This window comes from Canis lupus, chromosome X (assembly GCF_003254725.2).
Source record: "Canis lupus dingo isolate Sandy chromosome X, ASM325472v2, whole genome shotgun sequence".
Taxonomy (NCBI): Eukaryota; Metazoa; Chordata; class Mammalia; order Carnivora; family Canidae; genus Canis; species Canis lupus.
The window spans coordinates 37323180-37345988 of record NC_064281.1 but is presented as its reverse complement, the minus strand read 5'-3'; the positions used below and the strand labels follow the sequence as shown (position 1 = coordinate 37345988).

The 22809-nt window shown below is 40.9% G+C and overlaps 1 pseudogene; it reads right to left on the bottom strand.

The window, feature by feature from the left end:
- Positions 1–1749: 1749 nt before the first annotated feature.
- The window catches only part of LOC112673222 (dynein regulatory complex protein 9-like), a 62337-nt pseudogene continuing 41277 nt past the window's right edge, over positions 1750–22809 (bottom strand).

Sequence of the window (22809 nt, the reverse complement as noted above, 5' to 3'; positions counted from 1 at the left end):
TGCCTGTGTCTCTGCCTCTCTCTCTCTCTCTCTTTCTCTGTGTGTGTGACTATCATAAATAATTAAAAAAAACATTAAAAAAAAAGAAAATCAATTTATATAATCTACCACATGAACAGATAGATTAAAAGAGTCACACTCATTTAAATATATTTACATAAATTCTGTTGTATCCAGAAAATACACTCAGAAATGAAAATGAAGGAAAAACAGCTGTATCCAACTATCATAAACATAATGTTCAGCTAAAGAAGACAGTCACAAGGGGCAGTCTGGGTGGCTCAGCGGTTTAGCGCCACCTTAAGCCCGGGGTGTGATCCTGGCGACCGGGGATCAGGTGCTGAGTCGGGCTCTCTGCATGGAGCCTGCTCCTCCCTCTGCCTGTGTCTCTGCCTCTCTCTCTGTGTCTCTCATGAATAAATAAATAAAATCTTTAAAAAAAAAAAGACAGTCACAAAAATTCTAATGACATGGGTTTATTCAGAAACACTTTCAAAACCAAGACAAAAGAAACTATATTACATCTGAATCTATACTTAAGTTAAAAAACTATAAAGAAAAATAAGGAAATCATCATCACAAATGTCAGGACTATAGTTACTGCTAGAGGAAAGGGAAAAGAATATGAAGAGGGGCCACAGTGGGTTTGGTAGGTGCTGGCATAGTTGTATTACTTTTAACAGTATAATGAGAGTGGTTGGGCAGCCCGGGTGGCTCAGCGGTTGAGAGACGTCTTCAGCCCAGAGCGTGATCCTGGAGTCACGGGATCGAGTCCCACGTTGGGCTTCCTGCATGGAGCCTGCTTCTTCCTCTGCCTGTGTCTCTGCCTCTCTCTGTGTTATGAATAAATAAATAAAATCTTTAAAAAAATGATAGAGTGGTAAAATGATAGATCTCAGGGGTCCTGTTATTTATACACAGGTGCTTAATAAATAATTTTTTAATCTCTGGATTTGTTTTTTAGGAATCATCCTTTACTTAAATTTTACTGTGTATAAATTATGCTAGATATTTTATAAACATCATCTTATAATTCTTCTGAATACTTCATTTTGCTCCTAAGAGTTTTTTCACTGTAAATGAGTTGAATGAAATCAGAATCAGAGACATTATAGGAATCCTTAAAGCTTTAATGCAATACTGTAACTAAACCCATGAACTGTGTTTTGTTTTCATGTGATAAAGAGCAAAGAAGGATCTTCACAAGGTTCCTAGAAATATTTCTACTCAGCCAAATTGTTTCAAAATATCGAGAAGCCCTATCAATGATATAATCCTGATTCAGGTTTTGTAAACTACTATAATGGGCAAAGTGAAATAACCAAGCTCCGCCTGGGAGAGCATGTGACTCTTGATCTTGGAGTCGTGAGTTCAAGCCTCACTCTGGGTGTAGAGCTTACTTGAAAAGAAGTAGGGGATGCCTGGGTGGTGCAGTCAGTTAAATGTCCCATTCTCGATTTTGGCTCAGGTTGTGAGATTGAGCCCTAAATGGGGCTCTGCACTCAGTGCGGAGTTTGCTTAAGATTTTTCCTCTCCTTCTGCCCCTCCCCACCACACATACTCTCTCTCTCTCAAATAAATAAATAAATAAATAAATAAATAAATAAATAAATATTTGAAAAGAGGGGGAGAATGTCCAAATAAGAATCAACCATAGATGAGTTATCTGTGATGGCAAAAGATATTTCTTATGCTTTCAAGTTTTCCTTTTCCTCTCCAGAATACCAGAGGAAAACACAGATGACTCCATTACTTTTTCTTGCCTTGCCACTTGTCTTTGCCTTTTCCTTTTGAATCCTTGATATCATCTTTATCCTTCTTAGGCTTTTTGGTTTTGGGGTTTTTTTTTTCTAGATTTTATTTATTTATTCATGAGAAACACACAGAGAGAGAGGCAGAGACATGGGCAGAGGGAGAAGCTGGCTCCCTGCAGGGAGCCTGATGTGGGACTTGATCCCAGGATCCCAGGATCCCAGGATCATGACCTGAGCTAAAAGCAGATGCTCAATCCCTGAGCCAGGTGCCCCCCTTTCAGGCATTTTGAAACCATCAATTTCATCCCATACCACAGCACTTCGCTGCCAGGCCTGGAACTTTATAATGCTGTGTAACTCCAAGTTATCCCGTTTGACTTCTTTCTGGTCTTCTCATATTCTATATGATCTTTAATCGTGGTCTACTCATATTCTCCTAGCATCATTGCAAGCTCTTGAAGGTATGTTAAGTCAAAGGCCTTTGCAGCTTTGAGAGCATCTGGTTCATTCTGTTTCATATCTGTGTCCGGATCGAATTTCTCCTTCCAAAACCCTCGCTTCTCTGCCAGTTTCTGCAGCTCCTGTCTAAGGAACATTTCGGTCTCCATATGAATCCGGTTCTCGTCTCTGGTTTTCTTTTCTCTTTTTTTTAGGTTTTATTTATTTATTTGACAGCACAAGCGAGGGGGAAGGGCAGGCAGAGGAAGAGGAGGAAGCAGGCGTCCCACTGAGCAGGGAGCCTGATGTGGGGCTTGATCCCAGGACCCTGAGATCATGACCTGAGCTGAAGGCAGATGGCTTAACCGACTGAGCCACCCAGGCATCCCTTGTCATGGTTTTCAACCTTACTTTCTCAGTCTCATTCCTGCAAGAGTTCCTCTGTGTTCTTACCTTTTTTCTGGGTCTGGGAAATTTACAACTCAGTATTTCTTTTCATGTAGCACTTTTCCGTGCTGGTTTTGGCCTTTATCTCTTGCACCTGGTCCTTCAGGTGAGCAATACATTCATTCTGACTCTGTACTTCAACTTGCCTCTTTTTTTTTTAAAGATCTTATTTATTTAATCATGAGAGTCCCAGAAAGAGGCAGAGACATAGGCAGAGGGAGAAGCAGGCTCCCTGTTGGGTACCTGATGCGGGACTTGATCCCAAGATCCCAGAACCATGACTTGAGCTAAAGACAGATGTTCAACCACTGAGCCACCCAGGTGCCTGCCCTCCCCCACCCCTTTTTGACATTGAGTAGCTGTTTTTGAAGAGATTTTATCTGTTCCTTTTTCTTTTCATTTTCCTCCAATTCTAGAGGTTAGCGATTCCAAGATCAAGGCACCAGCTGATTCAGTGTCCAGTGAGGTCATCTTCCTGGTTCACTGTTTTCATTTTGCATCCTCGCATAGTGAAAGGCTAGTCTCTGTGCATGGCTTTTATATACCCTTAATTCCATCTCCCATCACTTTTCTTCCAAAGAGTTAAATTAAGTGATCACTTCTTCCTTTACTGCTTATTCCCAAGGTGGTATCTTGGGGTAATGCCTACCAATGGGCCTGCTGTTTCTCCTGCTACTGCTGTGCCCACAGAGTTTGTGCAGAGGTGGCCATGTCCAGCCCTCATTTCCAGTATCACTGAGCCCTGCTCTAATGGTGCCTTCTGAGGTCACACTGCCTTGGATTGAGATTTGGAGAAAATTTTCTGAACATGATGTATTTGACCTCCCAAGATGAATGAGATAGCTTTAGATAATCAGATTCTACATTAAAACAGAAGAAAAGAGCATCTAGGATACATGGAAGAAATGAGCCAGTAATGCCATGCCATTTGCCATTACCAGCAAAGGTACCGAAACTGACATGGCTGATGTCTTATCATACAAATGGCCTTAGACATTAACTTTTCATTCATTCATTTATTAGAGCCTCCTCCTGTTGGGGCTTAGGCATGAAGTTGTTGGATATGGACTGGAGAAATGAGTGACAACTAAAGGGACTCATTCTTTTTTTGTTTTGTTTTCCAAAATTTCTCTTCTCCCTCAGATACTGGCTACTGTCTTTGACCAAACTGCCCTTATGATTCTTCTTGCGTATGGAATGTCCTTCCCAAAGGCAAATCAACCTCTCACATAAGTAGATATCTCTAACTGCCTCCTCAGGATTTCAGAGAGACCCAAACATGTAGAAATTCTCCAAAGAAAGAAGTTGAGGACAAAGTCTGGGCTCACGTTGCCAAGTTATAGCAGTTTTACCTGGACACTGCAATGATTAGTTACAGTATTTGTAGCCCTTCTGGCTTATTCTTCCCAATATAGCAGGCCATGGGAAGATTGCTGTGGAAAAGGAATCTTATTTCTTCTTCAGATTTTGTCAGGAATGAGTCAATATATAGTGATCATGGCAGGAAGACATGTATAATTATGGTATTTTTAATTGGCTTTCCTGAATACATAGTGAAAGCTTAATAAATAGACTTAAAATTTCTCCTGATGTTTAAAATATTATATTGTCTAAAATAATGATTTCAGCAACTGCAGTTTTATAGTCTTGTGAAAGATATGGTTTTGCCTTCAATGAAGCCTATGTCACAAGCCAATCAGATTTCAAATTGAAGAAGGCAACAAGAAGTGTTGGCAAGGAGCAGAGAAAGGGGAACTCTCTTATACTGTTGGTGGGAATGTAAACTGGTGCAATCACTCTAGGAAAACAGTATGGAGGTTCCCCCAAAAGTTAAAAATAGGACTGCCCTATGATCCAGGAATCACACTATTTAGATATTTAACCAAAGGATAAAAAAATACTGATCTGAAGGGATATATGTACCCTGATGTTTATAGCAGCATTATTAACAATAGCCAAAATATGGAAAGAACCCAGATGTCCCAATGGGTCCCCATCAAAAAGAATGAAATCTTCCCATTTGCAGCAACATAAATGGACCCAGAGAATATTATGCTAAGTAAAATAAGTCAGTCAGAGAAAGATAAATACCATATGATTTCAGTCATATGTGAACTTAAGAAACAAAACAGATGAACATGGAGGAAAAAAGAGAGGCAAATGAGGAAAGAGGCTCTTAACTATAGAGAACAAACTGAGGGTGAACAAACTGGACAGGAGATGAGTAGGAAGTGGGGTTCAGTTAGATAAGTGATGGAGATCAAGGAGAGCACTTGAGATGAGCACTGGCTGTTGTTTGTAATTGACAAGCCACTAAATTCTACACTTGAAACTAATATTACTCTGTATGTTAACCAACTGGAATTTATTTTTATTTTTTAAAGGTTTTTTTATTTATTCACAAGAGACACAGAGAGAGAGGCAAAGACACAGGCAGAGGGAGAAGCAGGCTCAATGCAGGGAGTCCGATGTAGGACTCGATCCCTGGACCCCGGGATCACGCCTTGGGCCGAAGGCAGATGCTCAACCACTGAGCCACTCAGGCGTCCCAACCAACTGGAATTTATTTTTTTTTTTACTTTTTATTTTTATTTTTTAAAGATTTTATTTATTTATTCATGAGAGACACAGAGACATAGGCAGAGGGAGAAGCAGGCTCCCTGCCAGGAGCCCAATGGGGGACTCATGGAGCACCAAAGGCAGATGCTCAACCACTGAGCCACCTAGGTGTCCCCATCTTATTCTAAATTCATTAATGTCATATAGTCATTGAAAGACAGTGGCATTACTCAAACAAGTCAGGCTAGTCCATGAATGGACCCAACTGGAATTTAAATAAAAATTTGGAGAAAGGAAAAAAAAGAGAAGGCAAAAGTATGAGTCTATGTTAGATCGATATTGTGACATTAGTGGGGACTGAAGACATTGACATCCAAGCTGACATACTGTGACCCTGGAATCTAGGTTTAGCATGGAGGTTATAATACAGAAGGCCAAAGTGGGCCTTCTAATTTTGGGGAGAAGCTGAACCAAAAATTGTACTTTCTATCCTAATGAGATCATTATAAATGAGATTATCAAGTATACTAATGATCTCTTTCTTTTAACTTTTGCTTTTTTAGCTTTATTGAGGCATAACTGATATATAATACATGCACATATATTTAATGTATACATTTTGGTGAGTTTGGATATAAGCATACACCTGTGAGACCATCACCACAATCAAGATTCTAAACATACCCATCACCTTCAATTTTTTTTTTGTTGTCGTGTGTGTATGTGTGTGTTTTCCTTTTTTTTATATGTGTTTTCCTTTTGCAATTTCTAAGCACTATTCTTCAAGTCCTGTGTGTTTTACTTTCAGCAGCGCACACCTGGTGCTGTCTTTGGAGGCTTGCCTTTGGGGCTACTGGGTCTGCTCTGTCACAACATCATAAAGTTGGAATTGCCAGGGAGTTCACATGCCTTCTCCTAGCCCACAACCCATTTTTGTCTGTTTGGACTGCTGTAACAAAATACCAAAACACCACAGACTGGGTGGCTAATAAACAACAGGAATTTATTTATCACAGTTCTGGAGGCTGGAAGTCTGAGACCAGCATGATCAAATGATGGCCTTGTAGACTTCTTGTGTTTTTACACGGTAGAAGGGGCGAAGGAGCTCTGTGGGGTCGCTTTTGTTGGGGCACTAATCCCATTCATGAGGGCTCTACCTTTATAATCTAGTCACCATTCAAAGACTCCCCCCTACACACACACACAACGTCCTGAAACCACCACCTTGGAGATTAGGTTTTCGACATGTAAAAGTCTGAGGGACACAAACATTGAGACCAGAGCACTGGGTGACCATTATCCAATGACCGATGGGTGCAGAAGTAAGAACTCCCAGCTATTACACTAGAAACAGCACAACATCTGAGGTGTAACTTCCTCAGGATCGCGTAGAGGTGAAGATCTGGCCTAAGACATGTTTGCTTGCTTTCTTTTTCCTCCCCTTTGGCCAGGCTTCCCTAGAAACCCATCCATCATTAAAACACTTGTATCAGAATCTTTACTGCAGGGTGTGGTTTTGGGTAATCCATGGTGATAGCCAACAGTTAGCCAGTTTATTAGAAAATGCTCTGCATCACTTGCCTTCAGGGAAATACAAATCAAAACCACAATGAGATACCACCTCACACCAGTGAGAATGGGGAACATTAACAAGTCAGGAAACCACAAGTGTTGGAGAGGATGCGGAGAAAGGGGAACCCTCTTGCACTGTTGGTGGGAATGTGAACTGGTACAGCCACTCTGGAAAACTGTGTGGAGTTCCTCAGAGTTAAATGTAGACCTGCCCTATGACCCAGCAATTGCACTGCTGGGGATTTACCCCAAAGATACGGATGCAATGAAACGCTGGGACACCTGCACCCCGATGTTTATAGCAGCAATGTCCACAATAGCCAACCTGTGGAAGGAGCCTCGGTGTCCATCGAAAGATGAATGGATAAAGAAGATGTGGTTTATGTATTTAATGGAATATTCCTCAGCCATTAGAAAAAACAAATACCCACCATTTGCTTCAACGTGGATGGAGGGTATTATGCTGAGTGAAGTAAGTCAATCAGAGAAGGACAAACATTGTATGTTCTCATTCATTTGGGGAATATAAATAATAGTGAAAGGGAATGTAAGGGAAGGGAGAAGAAATGTGTGGGAAATATCAGAAAGGGAGACAGAACATAAAGACTCCTAACTCTGGGAAACGAACTAGGGGTGGTGGAAGGGGAGGAGGGAGGGGGTGAATGGGTGTCAGGCACTGAGGGGGGCACTTGACGGGATGAGCACTGGGTGTTATTCTGTATGTTCGTAAATTGAACACCAATAAAAAATAAATTTATTAAAAAATAGCCAGTTTATTAGAAAGCTACTACTTCCACTCAAGAAGAAACTTCAAGGAGCCAGGTTCCTTTTTTTGAAATTCCTCTGCTCTAAAAGAGAAAATAAATGTTATTCAAAAAGAAAAGTTGGATGGATGTTGAAATAAACAAATTATATTTCATTTCATCGCACATATGTTCAGAGTTACTGAAAATCACATTTCATAACTTGATTAGTAGAGGAAGTAGAAGAGAAATGGGACTCAGTGCCTGTCCATTAATAGACACATGTATACTAGTAACTGCTTGAAAACCATCAGCTTTGAATCAGATTCGAATTGGCTACTGCTGAAATGGTGGGAATGAGATTCAATGTCTGAGCCAGTGTGCAAAATGTTCTGCTTCTAGTTTGATTCATAAGGAAAAAAACAAAAACAAAAACCCTTTTCTTAACTTTATTTCTTTTCTCCTCTCTTTTAGAGTTGGCTTAAAATCCAAAGTACTATGCTGCTGCTAAATAAATTCGTAGATTTTACTGGTATCATTTCTGTTTATTATGTTTCAAGCTCTGTGAAACAACATTTGACATAAATTGACTTCATGTTTCAATGCACAGCAGGATTTGTTGTTCATTCCGAATTAATGTTATTCTGGAGCGTGCATTGTTGCCATTGAGAAGCCAAATCAAGGAATCAAAATGGCAACACTAATCAACTTGGAGGATTTTTCAAATCTCATGTTTTGGGATCCCTATAAATTTGGAACATCTTCTGAATTTGAAAAAGTAACCAAACTCCTCCATCAGTTTTTGTTGGATACTTAGGACTGTACAAAGGACAGGGAAGTTCCATCCTGAGAAAATCTCTTGCCAGTGGCTATTTTGGGAGTGTTTCTCCATCCATGGGCTCAAGAGCGCTCCCCTTTGCTATGGGAACTGTTTCCTCTTAATCACAATATTGATGTTTATACTCTGTTAGTCTACCCCCTACATAGCACTGAAGGACCTGTGTTCTCCAATCAAGATCTGTGCTTAGAATAGGAGCGTAGACAATCTGGTGTCCATCTCTGATGATCTCTTAGCCAGAAGAGATGTAAAACTTGGGAGCAGATTTACTCTTGATGAGTGTATTGGTTTCCTAGGGCTGCCATCATAAAATATCCCAAATTGAGTAGTTTAAACAACATAAATGTAGTCTTTCATATTCTGGAGCCAGAAGTCTGAAATCATGTTCTCCTTGGCAGCTCTAGGGAACAATTCTTCTTTGCCTCTTCTAGTTTCTTGCGTTCGATGAAACTTTTAGCGTTTTTTGGCTGGTAGCTACCTCAATCAAGCCATGTGGCCATCTTCTCCCTGGGTCTTCCCTCTATGCATGTCCATCTGTGTCCACATGTCCCCCTTTTCTGTGGATACTGATCACTCTAATGACCTCATCTTAACTAATTACATCTATAGTGATCTTATGTCCAATATCTTTGTGGGGAGACACCTTTTAATGCATCTAGTTGGGTTCCCCCAAAGCAGACCCTGAGATGACGATATATCTGCAAATAAATCATTAAGTAAATGTTCACAGGAAAAATCAGTCAGGGACTGATGGAAACAGGGTAGGAAAAGGGAAAAGCAAAAGTCCCACAGAGGGTGGGGGAACTCAGTCCTTTTTTTTTAAGATTTTATTTATTCATGATAGAGAGAGAGAGAGAGAGAGAGAAAGAGAGTCAGAGACACAGGCAGAGGGAGAAGCAGGCTCAATGCTGGGAGCCTGACACGGGACTCGATCCGGGGATTCTAGGATCACGCCCTGGGCCAAAGGCAGGTGCTGAACCGCTGAGCCACCCAGGGATCCCCAACTCAGTCTTATTCCATGGTAAAACCTGTGAATATAGGTTTTCCCCAAGAGGCAAGGAAACAGGCATTCAGAAGCCTTCAGACATTATCATTGTCTAGGGCCTACCCTAGAGGTAGAGGAATGTAAATTCTCAGGTACTTCCATTTCTGCCACATCCAGCAAATGACTCCAGGATCCCCCTCAGTTCTCTCCTCTAAACAGGTCGCAGATGCTAACCGTCAGAAGGGAAAGTATACCAAAGCTAAGGGATCCACAAAAAAGGATTGGTGGAGGTCTGGGGGGAATACTGACATTGGCTACAGGTGGCATGGCCACTTCCAAGCAGATGACCTGAGTAAAAGGCTGGTCTTCAGGGAGAGAATAAGGAAGCCAACCCAAGAAAGAAGACTCTGAGACAGAGCCCTTCCTGATACGTGCTGGCTCTCCTTCCCAACTATAACTCTTTCTGAGGCTTTGCTATATTCTTCCCAATTAATTCCACCATATTCTCCTGTATTACAGCAATAAATTCCTGCACCCTTCTGCTGCTTCTTCCTAAGATCGTTATAGTTGTTTTTGTGACTTGTAAGCATACAACCAAGCCACCAAATATGGTTCTCTTCTAGAAATGTTTTGAATGCAATCATGATTGGAGGATTCTTTGGGTTTAACAGGAGAACTTTTGGAATATATACCCAGTCTTATAAGATTGATCAGGGCAGCCCGGGTGGCTCAGCGGTTTAGCGTGGTCTTCAGCCCCGGGTGTGATCCTGGAGACCCAGGATCAAGTCCCACGTCGGGCTCCCCACATGGAGCCTGCTTCTCCCTCTGCCTGTGTCTCTGCCTCACTCTCTCTCTCTCTCTCTCTGTCTCTCATAAATAAATAAATAAATAAATAAATAAATAAATAAATAAATAAATCTTTACAGAAAAAAAAGATGTAAGATTAGGGGTATGTGGGTAGTGCAGTCGGTTGAGCTTCTGACTCTTGGTTTGGACTCAGGTCATGATCTCAGCGTCCTGGGATCCAGTCCCATGTCGGACTCCCACTCAGCATGGAGTCTGCTTGGGATTCTCTCTCTGTCTCTGCCCTTCCCGCTCATGCTTTCTCTCTCTCTCTCTCTCTCTCTCTCTCAATCTCTCTCTCTCTCTCTCATAAATAATTAAATCTTTGAAAAAGATTTCTTATAAGATTAATTACCCAAATGTCTCAAACTCAGCTCATCAATTCCTCCTTGGAATTTTTTTTCCTTTCTCTGGATGACATTCATTCATTCAGTTACCCAAGCTAACAGCTATGAGTTATCTCCACTGCCCATATCCTGTCAGATCCTAAGTTCTGTGGAGTCATCTCTGCAACATTTCAGAAACCTGCATCCTCACCATTTTCACTACTGTTCCCCTGTTTCAAAACCTCTTCAAATATATATATATATATATATATATATATATATATATATATATATATAGTTGTTATTATTCCAGCGGGTTTCAAGGAGTCTTTCTGCCTCCCATCTGTCCTAATTTATTCTGCACAGTACTACTGTTTATCTTTATGCACGCACACACCTGTTCATTTCTCAACTATTTACTGAGCACCCATATTTCAAGAAGAAGCGGAAAATACAAATATGAATGTGATATTGATAACAGTGACATATATTTTTGTTCTTGGCACTGTTTTAAGTGCTTTACATGTCTTAGCTCATTAAATTCTCATTAAAAAATATGAACAAGGTACAATTTGTACCCACACTTTAGAAGTTAGAATGAAAAAAATAGGCATGGAAAAGAGAAGTGATTTATTTAGCCTGCAACTACTCTCATTAGGGGTTCAGTGTGAGAATTAAGCCCTAGAAAAAAAGATTTGAGTGAGTGTTTTCTCGTTTCTTATGAAGAGAGCAAATAGCTAGCACCATTCTAGGTCCATAGGAGAGAAATTTGTGTGTTGCATCCGGTGATTGCTTTGGGGCATTAGAGCTTAATTCTCTGGTAGGAAACCATTAAAAAGAGAAGTCCTATTGTGATAATCATGTTGCAATATACACGAATATCCATCATTATGTTGCACACCTGGAACTAATATAATGTTGTAAATCAATTATACCTCAACCAAAAAGAAAATGAGAGAGAAGTCAGGTCACAGGGTTGGCAAATGTTGGATCCAGTATTGGATCCCAGTCTGATGACTGTAGTGCCCATATTTTCAGCCACTATGGATTGCTAAGTTACCCTCTCATGGACAATTTTCCTTGTCACAGCTGTCAAGTATTAAGCCTCTTCCTATTGCTGGTATAAGAAGAGAACTAATTTTTCTTCTGTCCTTCTGAGTTCTTGGCTGAGACCCCCCCAATAATAAAAGATTAAAAGGAGAAAAACAAAAATTTACTAATATGTATGCCTCCTGTATACATGGGAGACACCCAGGAGCTGCTTAGCTCTCTAAAATGGCTCAAACCACCACCTTCTATACTATCTCCAGCTAAAGAGAAAGAGGATGTGTGTGTGTGTGTGTGTGTGTGTGTGTGTGTGTGTGTTGGGAGTCAGTTATGAAAGGTTATAAAGCAAGGCACCCTAAACAAGGGTAAGATAGTTATGCAGATTTAAATTATTGCCTTTTCCATTGATTCGAGTTTTAGGGATTTAGACTACGAGAAGAAGACACCCTCACAAAGGGAGTTCCTTTTACAAAAGGGTACCTTCTAGCCAGTTTTTAGAGCCTCTCTTGTATTTGTTGTTTCTTAAAAAAAAATAACCAGTTCAAGATAATCCTAATGCCAAAGAGGCGTATTTGGGGATGTTATATTCTGCTTCTCCTTGTGAAAGCAGAGAACGTTGGGAATCCCACATTTCACACAGAGCCCTGCCTTCCATCCGGGAACATGAAATTATTCTTTTTGTCTCTGCCCCAGGGGAGCCAGGCAGAGAACCATAACCAGATTCCATCATGAGGTTGTGCACCCACACTCAAGACTTTAAGACCAGAGAAAGTAACTCAGCAACACAGAGAAAGTTAGGGTATCCTCTCCATTACTGAGACCATAATGGCAGGTGTCTATCATCAATGGCAGCCACTGGCTTAAAACATGGATTTATGCCTAGAATTGTAAAGAGAGGTTTACCTCAACCTAGGATTTGTTAAAGAAAAAGTTATTCACAACACTTGTGAAAGAAAAGGAAGGTAGACTTTATTCAGAACCACCATGATAGGGTTTTGCAGTGAGGGACAGAGGACTCAACTCCAAATACATAAATGAAAAATGGGAATTTTTAGCCAAGGAGCAGAGTGGGAGTCAGTTGATGGAAAAATTAGTGAAAGGAAACATCAGAGGTATGAGGGATTTTGGCTACAGTGACCTAACAGAATTCTTCCTGAAGACAGGCGAGGTCGATTGGACATCACTGAGGGGATGGTGGAGGACAAAGAATGCAATTAAAGCTTGAAACTGATTAGATATCAAGGACTGGTGATTCTGGCTAAACTGGCTTAGCGGGATTCTTGCTAAGAAGCCCAAAAGTCAAGCCCTAGTTGAAAAGACAATTTAGAGGAGCTCTATTAGAGTTTGGTCAAGAACAGACTCTTTGCCAGAATCTCTTAAACATTAACAGAGTTCATGTACATAACATATAATATGACTTGAACCATTGTTTATAGTTTATCATTATTATTACACATTGACTTTCTAAAGGTAGGGCTGATTTCTGAACATGTGCCTCATGAGGTTGTTGTAAGGATTAAATTTATGTTCTATATAGATGTATATAGAAATACATTTTATTTTTTTAAAGATTTATTTATTTTAGAGAGCACAAACCGGGAGGGGGTGAACAGAGGGAGAGGGAGAGAGGGAATCTCAAGCAGACTCCTCACTGAGCCAGAAGCCCAGAGCCCATCTCAGGGCTTGATCTCAAGACTCCGAGATTACTATCTGAGCTGAAATCAAGAGTCAGATGCACAACTGACTGAGCCACCCAGGTACCCCTAGAAATACATTTTGTGGTATGATGAACCACTGTCTCTGATAGTAGGCATGGGGCTCAAACTCACTACCATGAGATCAAGAGTCACATGCTCTTCTGACTGAGCCAACCAGGATTCCCTCTTCTTGGGTTTTAAATGTTTCATTTTGTTATGTTTAAACATTTCAAGTCTTTAGAGTTTATTTGGGCTAATGGAGTAAAGGAGGGCTCCCTCCATTTCCTCCCCCAGTTTATTTTCCAGTGACCAACCTGTGCTGTGAATAATCCATCTTGAGCCCAGTGATATAAAACTATCTTCAAAATATGCTGCGGGACATGTGTTATAGACTGTTGGCTGAAGAACTGTGTGTGACACACAGCCTGCTTGGGTTCAAATCCAGAATGTCAGAATGGGTTTAAGTGGATTGTGAAGCTCAGGCTGATAAGATTGACCTGGCAGTCTTAGAGTAAAACCCCCTGTACCACAGGCTTCTTGAGAGTGACAACTTGGCATTTGGTCTTGTCCTGCTAAAGATTAGCTACAAGTTGGTTGCCTCCTGAAGGAGAGTTAAAATATACCATCCTGAAATATGCCTCTTTGGCATATTGATTTTTGAAGCTCATTATTTTTAAGAAACCGCAGACATAGGTGAAATTCTGAAAAGCGAGAAATTACCCTTTTGTAAGAAACATTTGTAATGTATAAGAGAAATCTCCCTTTGTAAGTCCATCTCTCTTGCTGTACTAGGTCTTTAGGAACTCTTACCAATGGAGAAGGCAAAGACCTAAATCTGTATGACAACCGTACTCTTATTTACTGTGCTTTGCCTGGTAATCTCTCATAAGGGATACCCCACCCCCAGCTTCTTCTTTGTCTTTTGCTGAAAATGGTATTTAGGGCCATGTCAGGGAGTTACTCCAGTTTCCTGGGTTTCTTCCATGCATACAGGAGGCATACAGGTTTCTTAAATGTCTGTTTATTTTTCTCCTATATGTCTGTCTTATGTCAATTTAATTATTAGACCAGCCAAAGAACCTTGAAGGGAAGAAGGAAAAACTTTTCCACTGCTACATTTCCTCTTCTCCCTTCGCCTTGCCTCGCTGCCACACTGACCATGTGTTTCTAAAAGATGGTTTAATTGGGGTTGCCTACGCTGCCACTTTGTGACCTACGCTGCCATTCTGTGACTGTGTCAGAGAGTAGTTTAAGGAGTCTTTCTGTTTCAGGATTTCTTTTCCTTTGGTGCCCTCAGTTCTTGGTCACACCATGTTGAAGAATGAAGAGGTAGACCAGATGAAGAGTGGTAGGCAGCAAAGCAACATTTATTGAGTGATAGTACAAAGCTCCCGAAGAAGAAGGGGACCGAAGAAGGTTGCTATTTTGGGGTTTAAATCCAGAGGTTTTTATGAGATTGTTGGCAGGCTGTTTTAATCTGATTAGCCCTCCCTGTGCGTTACCCAATCAGCTTTTCATCCACATGTTCATCTACCTATCAGGTAGTTGTTTGCATGGGGAAGGATTGGGTGGAGGGGTTCTTCTGGAGTGGTGTAGAATAAGAGGATGGGGTCTTTTTTCCATTGTTTTTTTTTAAGATTTTATTTATTTATTTGAGAGAGAGAGAGAGTGCAAGAGAGTGAGCAAGCTAGAGAGTACGAGTGGAGGAGAGGCAGAGGGAGAAGCAGACTCCCCGCTGAGCAGGAAGCCAGATGTGGCACTCAATCTCTGGACTCGGATCATGACTCAAGCCAAAGACAGACACTTAACGGATTAAGCCACCCAGGTGCCTGGTCTTTTCCCTTTTAAGTGTAGTTTTCTCTTAGGATGGGGGTGCCTTGCCCTTGCCTATCTTTCTTTTGATTATCCTTCATTATCCCCTACCTCATCCCAGCCCTGCACTAGAACTTGCTCTGTTAAGCAAGAGATTCGTGTGCTACTTATTTTTGAAAAGCTTTGTGCTCTACTCAAACTCCAGAGTTCACACTCTAATTCTGATAATTAGTAGCTGTGTGATAATTAGGGGCCAAGAGCAGGCTGCCCCAAGATGCACCACTTTGGCACAAATATTATTTAGGGTCAAAAAGCAATCACAACCCAGCAGATCCAGGAAGAGCTCTGTAGGGGCCAAGGGCAAGCTACCTCAAAATGTGCTACTTTGGCATATTGATTATTTTAAATAAAAGTCACTTAAGAGACAGCATATGTAGCAAGGGCACTCAGACCCTCCTCTGTCCCTTTGAAAGCAAGAAATAAATCTCCCATGTGAAAGGTACCTTCCTTGTATCAAAATGTAAAGAAAAATCCTTATCACCAGAGATAGGAAATGTAGAGCCCAGAAGGCTATGTGAACAACCCTTGTAACTTTACTAATTTATTACCCTAGTCTAAATTCTGTTTAGAATTCATCACTAATTGAAGCTCCCAAACTTCAGGTATTTTTGTCCTGCCAATTTTCCATAGATTGGTTATCTCTTTATCTAAAAAATATAAAAACTGCTTACCTGGGTAATTTTTTAGGTATCCATTCTATAATTGGGCATCCATGCACATGTAATAAAACTGTTCCCTCTGTTAATCTGTTTTATGTAAATTGACTTCTTAGACCAGCTGGGAGACCTTGAAGGTAGACAAGAATTTTTCTTCTCCCCTTCACCTCTTTATTTCCCCCACAACTGTGTAAAAAATTTTAGGTAGAGATGGGATACCTGGGTGGCTCAGTGGTTGAGCATCTGCCTTCTGCTCAGGGCATGATCCTGGGGTTCTAGGATCAGGCCCTGCATTGGGCTCCCTGTGGGGTGTCTGCTTATCCTTCTCTATGTCTCTGCCTCTGTCTCTGTGTCTCTCGTAAATAAATAAATAAAATATTAAAAAAAAGAATTTAAGTAGAGGATCTGCCCTGGGAAAAGAGCTATCACTATAGATCACTACTTTATGATATAAGCTATTCAGGGTGGACTGGAAGGAATCTGGCAAGGCCTGTTTGACCGAAGTTCTCTCTGTGTCCCACTCTTTGAGTGATCCAGTAAATATTTGTTTACTAAATATAGACTCTTTTTCATTTTTCTTCAGAAATGTGCTTTTTCCTTTTGAAGTCCCAGTCTCCCATCCTCTTCTTACTTCAGGATGACTTATACACTGCATTTTGCCTGTCTTTGGAGTTTCCATGTCTGTGTGGATTCCCATGTGTACACTGTTAAATTGGATTTCTTCCTGTTAATGTGTCTCATATCAATTTGATTCTTAGTCTAGCTAGAAGGACCTTGAAGGGGACAGGAATTCTTGCTTGCCAACAGTGATCTTGAGTGAGTTACTTTATCTGTGCCTCTCTATTTCATTGTTTGTAAATGGGGATAATAAAAGTACTTGACAGGGCTGGTAAGATTAAATTAATTAATGCTTCGAACACTTCTTGGAATGTAGCATGTCCTCAGTGGTTATGACCAATTACTCCCCAGCTACTGCAAAATTTTAGATTTGTCTTGGCCTTTACCTCTGTTTAGGTTCGAATTACACTGCATTTGGTAGATGGTTTTTTAGGTTATAATTTGCCATGGCTTTTCTTGATTTTGTTTGAAATGGAATTTCCTTACATTTTATGTTTTCTTTGGGTGATGGTGAGGATTGCTTTCTTTCTTTTTTTTAGATTTTTATTTTTTATTTATTCATGAGACACAGAGAGAGAAGCAGAGACACAGGCAGAGGGAGAAGCAAGCTCCCTGTGAGGAGCCTGATGTGAGACTTGATTCTAGGACCCTGGGATCATGACTCAGCCAAAGGCAGATGCTCAACCACTGAGCCACCCAGGTGCCCTGGGGGTTTCTTTCATATGGGAAGAAATACCACTTTGTGGTTTTTAAATATAAAATAAGGAGGTTATTCTATACATATGTAATGTATCCTTGATCATTTCTATAGTTAAAATATTCTTTCTCGGGTTTCAATTGTATTTGATATTCATTTAGATATTGTAAAGAACATTTATCTACCCAGAAAAAATTCCGATACATTTGTTTTGTCGTTGTTGGTTTTTTTTGTTTTTTTTTATAATAAATTTATTTTTTATTGGTGGTCAGTTTGCCAACATACAGAACAACATCCAGTGCTCATCCCGTCAAGTACCCCCCTCAGTGCCAGTCACCCATTCACCCCCACCGCCCACCCTCCTCCCCTTCCACTACCCCTAGTTCGCTTCCCAGAGTTAGGAGTCCGCCACCCCTAGTTCGCTTCCCAGAGTTAGGAGTCTTCATGTCCTGTCTCCCCTTCTGACACCTCCCACACATTTCTTCTCCTTTCTCTTATATTCCCCTTCACTATTATTTATATTCCCCAAATGAATGAGAACATATAATGTTTGTCCTTCTCCGATTGACTTACTTCACTCAGCATAATACCCTCCAGTTCCATCCACGTTGAAGCAAATGGTGGGTATTTGTCATTTCTAATGGCTGAGTAATATTCCATTGTATACATAAACCATATCTAAATGTAAGACAAGATTCCATCAAAATCCTAGAGGAGAACACAGGCAACACCCTTTTTGAACTCAGCCACAGTAACTTCTTGCAAGATACATCCACGAAGGCAAAAGAAACAAAAGCAAAAATGAACTATTGGGACTTGATCAAGATAAGAAGCTTTTGCACAGCAAAGGATACAGTCAACAAAACTCAAAGACAACCTACAGGATGGGAGAAGATATTTGCAAATGACGTATCAGAGAAAGGGCTAGTTTCCAAGATCTATAAAGAACTTATTAAACTCAACACCAAAGAAACAAACAATCCAATCATGAAATGGGCAAAAGACATGAAGAGAAATCTCACAGAGGAAGACATAGACATGGCCAACAAGCACATGAGAAAATGCTCTGCATCACTTGCCATCAGGGAAATACAAATCAAAACCCACAATGAGATACCACCTCACACCAGTGAGAATGGGGAAAATTAACAAGGCAGGAAACCACAAATGTTGGAGAGGATGTGGAGAAAGGGGAACCCTCTTGCACTGTTGGTGGGAATGTGAACTGGTGCAGCCACTCTGGAAAACTGTGTGGAGGTTCCTCAAAGAGTTAAAAATAGATCTGCCCTACGACCCAGCAATTGCACTGTTGGGGATTTACCCCAAAGGTACAGATGCAGTGAAACGCCGGGACACCTGCACCCCAATGTTTATAGCAGCAATGTCCACAATAGCCAAACTGTGGAAGGAGCCTCAGTGTCCATTGAAAGATGAATTGTTGTTGTTTACACTTGTGTTTTGTTACCTTAAAAATCCTTAACCATTTTATCTGATAGACATGCTATCCAATTTGATGGGTGGAGGATGTAATACGATTGCCTTTAAATAAATAGCTGGAAAATAACAGGTACAATTCAATTTGGGTAAATGTCAAAATCCCTTTCTCCAGCAATTACACAAAGTTACAGAAATCTATAGGCAATAGATATTTATCTTTATTTTCTTAATTTTATTTTATGTAAATAGAGCAGTAGTGCTCTCCATGAACTTCCCTTTAAATTATATTATGTTTCTCCATTGACTGTGTAAAGTAGGCCTGATTTCTCCACTGTGCCTCAGTGAGGTGTTCTGTGGACCAAATCAGATAATGTATGTAAAGCAATGAGAACCCCAAAGGTGCCTGACATGCCATAAATGCTCAGTGAATGTTTGCTATTTTTCTTAGTCCCTCTGGCACTGTAGGAGGAAATGTATCCCATTAGAATGTCTTCCTAAGCCTTGAGCTGGGGTCATTTCCATTGCACACATCTTTTCCAGATCTCCTTCCTTATTTGCAGATACCTGCAAGGAAACTCCACAAGGTTGCAAAGGCCTCCTTTTGGGGCCCTTTTACTAAATTAAATTTTGTGGCTCATCCCAGCTTCTTTTTCTTCCTTGATTTATATTTAAAAACCTGGTGAGGGGTGCCTGGGTGGCTCAGTTGGTTAAGCATCTGCCTTTGGCTTCGGTCCTGATCCTGGGATCCTGGGATTGAGCCACATGTTGGGCTCCCTGCTCAGTGGGGAGTCTGCTTTTCCGTCTCCCTCTGCCTCTGCCTCCCACTTGTGCTCTCTCACACACCCTCTCTCTCTCAAATAAATAAATAAAACCTTAAAAAAATCTCTTGGTGGAAGAACCTTCCAACTGTACTTGAAATGTAGGGTGCAGACTGCTGGTGTGGCTCCTGTGGTAACATGCTTTTGGAGGCTAAAATGCAGCAGTGCAGCTGTGTATTTGAACTTGTTGACTGTCTATGAGAAAAGCCTCCATTTCTGGTGATTTTTTTTTCCAGATCTCATGTCTAGAGTCAAGGCATACCCGGCCTAATGGTTGAGAGGCACAGCACAGAGCCTGGGCAGACCTCCTTTTGAGGTTTTTGGTAGCTAGGTGACCAAGATGAGGTACCTAAAAGCTCAATGCCTCCACTTCTTCACCTGGGAAGTGGGGACAACAATAATTTTCCCCCTCACTGGGTGAAAGTGAGGGTTACATGAGATATATTTTTAAAGATTTATTTATTTTAGAAGGATAAAGAATGAGAGAGAGTGCACACAAGTGGGGAGGAGGGGCAGAGGGAGAGGGAGGGAGAGAATCTGAAGCAGACTCCACACTGAGGGAAGAGCTTGACCTGGGAATTGATCTCATGGGCCATGAGATCATGACCTGAGCTGAAATCACAAGTCGGACACTTAACTGACTAAGCCACCCAGGTGGCCTGGTATAATTTTTTTAAGCATGTGAGACATATGTCCATTTACATCAACATCACACATCAGGGATGCCTGGGTGGCTCAGTGGTTGAGCGTCTGCCTTTTGCTCAGAGCATGATCCCCATCTGAAGATTGAGTCCTGCATCAGGCTCCCTGTGAGGAACCGCTTGTCCCTCAGCCTGTGTCTCTGCCTCTCTTTGTATCTCTCCTGAATAAATAAAATCTTTAAAAAAAAATCACAGAGCAAATGGGACTAAGAATTGAGATTACCTGTTTCAACATGACTTAGTTATTTGTTCCAGAAAAATCTCACCCAATAAAGATAAGACTATAAAACAATATATAGCTTCCCTATTTGCTTCAGGGAATTCCTATAAGTTAGTTTACCTGAGATAATGGTTTATTTTACTCTCCTGGGAAACCATTCACTTACCAAACAACAGGGTACTTGCCAAGGCTTGTTCCGAGACCATATGTCTACTAATAAATACTAAGATATTATGTTAAAAACTTTGCCCAATTAGGCCACTACGAAAGTCACACTTTTTAAAAAGATTTTACTTATTTATTCATGAGAGACACACACACAGAGAGAGAGAGAGGCAGAGACACAGGCAGAGGGAGAAGCAGTCTCCATGCAGGGAGCCCGATGTGGGACTCGATCCCGGGTCTCCAGGATCAGGCCCTGGACTGAAGGCAGCGCTAAACCTCTGAGCCACCTGGGCTGCCCACGAAAGTCACACTTTAAACTAGACCCTGGGGTGCCTGGTTGGCTTAGCTGGCTAAGCATCCAACTCTTGATTTTGGCTCACATAGTGATATTGGGGTTGTGAGATTGAGCCCCACATCAGGATCTGTGTTGAATGAGGAGTCTGCTTGAGATTCTTTCTCTCCTCTCCCTCTGCTCCTCCCTCAACTCATACTTTCTAAAAAACAAACTACACCCCAAACTCCTGAAATATCCCTCTTTTTCCCTCCTTATTCTGATCTGACCCTTGATCCCTCTCTGACCTCTTCATATATTCTATCCCACTCATCTTCACTCAGTGCCATCCACCATCAACACCCTTGCTGTTTCTCAAGGTATATTCCCACTATTGGGTTTTAAATTTGTTCTCTCCTACATACACCCATCTGACACAGTCCTTCAAGACTTTGTTCAAAAGTTCCATTATCAGAGTGATTTTCCTAACTACTTCATACAAAATTCACCTGCCCAGTGCTGGCTGGCCCTGGTTTACTTTCCTCCAGAGTGCTTTATCATAACCTAACATATTATACTTATTTGTGTGTGTGTGTGCATGTATGTCATTCTCCTGCTAGAAAGTAAGCATCATGAGAGAAGCAACTGTATTTTTATGTGTTCTTATATCCCTAATGCCTAAACAGTACCTGGATCATAGTGGTTCCTCAATAAATATTTTTGAAATAAAGGGATAAAATGAATGAGAAGTGAAAGTATAAGAGGACTGAGTCTCAGTTACTGATACTTTTATGAACAGCCATTTCATCTAGACTGGAATGGCTTGAGGATGTTTCTGGCACGAATCAGACAATTAGAGTCATGCTGTCCAAAACTGATCATGTCCATTTCTTGCTTATAACCCTTAAATGGTTTCCTACTCATCAGGAGTTGGCAAACTACAGCCCATGGGCCAAATCCATTGCAATGCTTGTTTTTGTAAATAAATTTTTATTGGAACAGAGCCATGCTCATTCATTTATTGTCTATGGCTGCTTTCCTGCTCCAACAGCAGAGTTGAGAAGTTAACACAGAGGCATATGGCCCACAAGGCCTAAAATATTTATAATACAATCCTCTATTAAAAAAAGTTTTATGGGGTGCCAGGGTGGCTCAGTCAGTTAAGTGGTCGACTCTTGATTTCAGTACAGGTCATGATCTCATGGGTCCTGGGATTGAGCCCTACATCAGGCTCTGTGCTCAGTGGGGAGTCTGCTTCAGGATTCTCTCCCTCCCTCTGCCCCTCTCCCAGCTCTTTCTTTAAAATAAATAAATCTTAAAAAAATAAAAACAGTTTTATGACCTTTGCTATGGGCTAAGATGAAGTCTAGTGTTCTTTAGACCTGTCTCCTACTTAGAAAAGCAGTGTGGGATTTGGCTAAGATTTTGGAATCAGGTAGGTTTACTCTGAAATGTAATGTTTACTCTGCCAGTTATTAGCTGTGGGAACTTGGGTGAGTTATTCGACCTAGCTGGGCCTCAGTTTTTTCATCTGAAAAATGGACATAGTAGTGGTGCTTACCTCAGCTGTTGTTAGAATTCAGTTGCTGTCTGTAAGTATGCTTCTTGCCACAGAGCCTCACATATGGTAGGCACATAAGCAATTTAGGCTATGATTTTTATAGCCAACTCTCTGACAACTTCATGTCTTATGCTTCATTTATTATTAACACTCAACTTCTGAGTGTTTCTGTACACTTCAAGTTGCTTTCTGCTTCTGTAATTTGCCTATGACTTTCTTTGCCTGGAACATCTCATTGGAATTTTACCTGCCTTTGTAGAACTTGACTAAGGTTCCTTCTTCTGTCAGAAGACTTCCCTAAAAGCCATGGGTAAATTCATTGGTCCACTGTGGTCTCATAGTACCCTTGCAATTAGTGCCCACTCTTAAGACTCAACACATCAAATTGAAATAATGTAAGTATCTCCCAGACTAAAAGCTCCCGGTGGTGGTAGTAGTAGTGAGTGACTGGTTGTGACTAAATCAGTTACTCAAAGGAAGAGATATTCCCTTTTGTTCTTTCCCACTGGTTCATATGTAGCTTGTAGCTATCTCTAATTGAAAG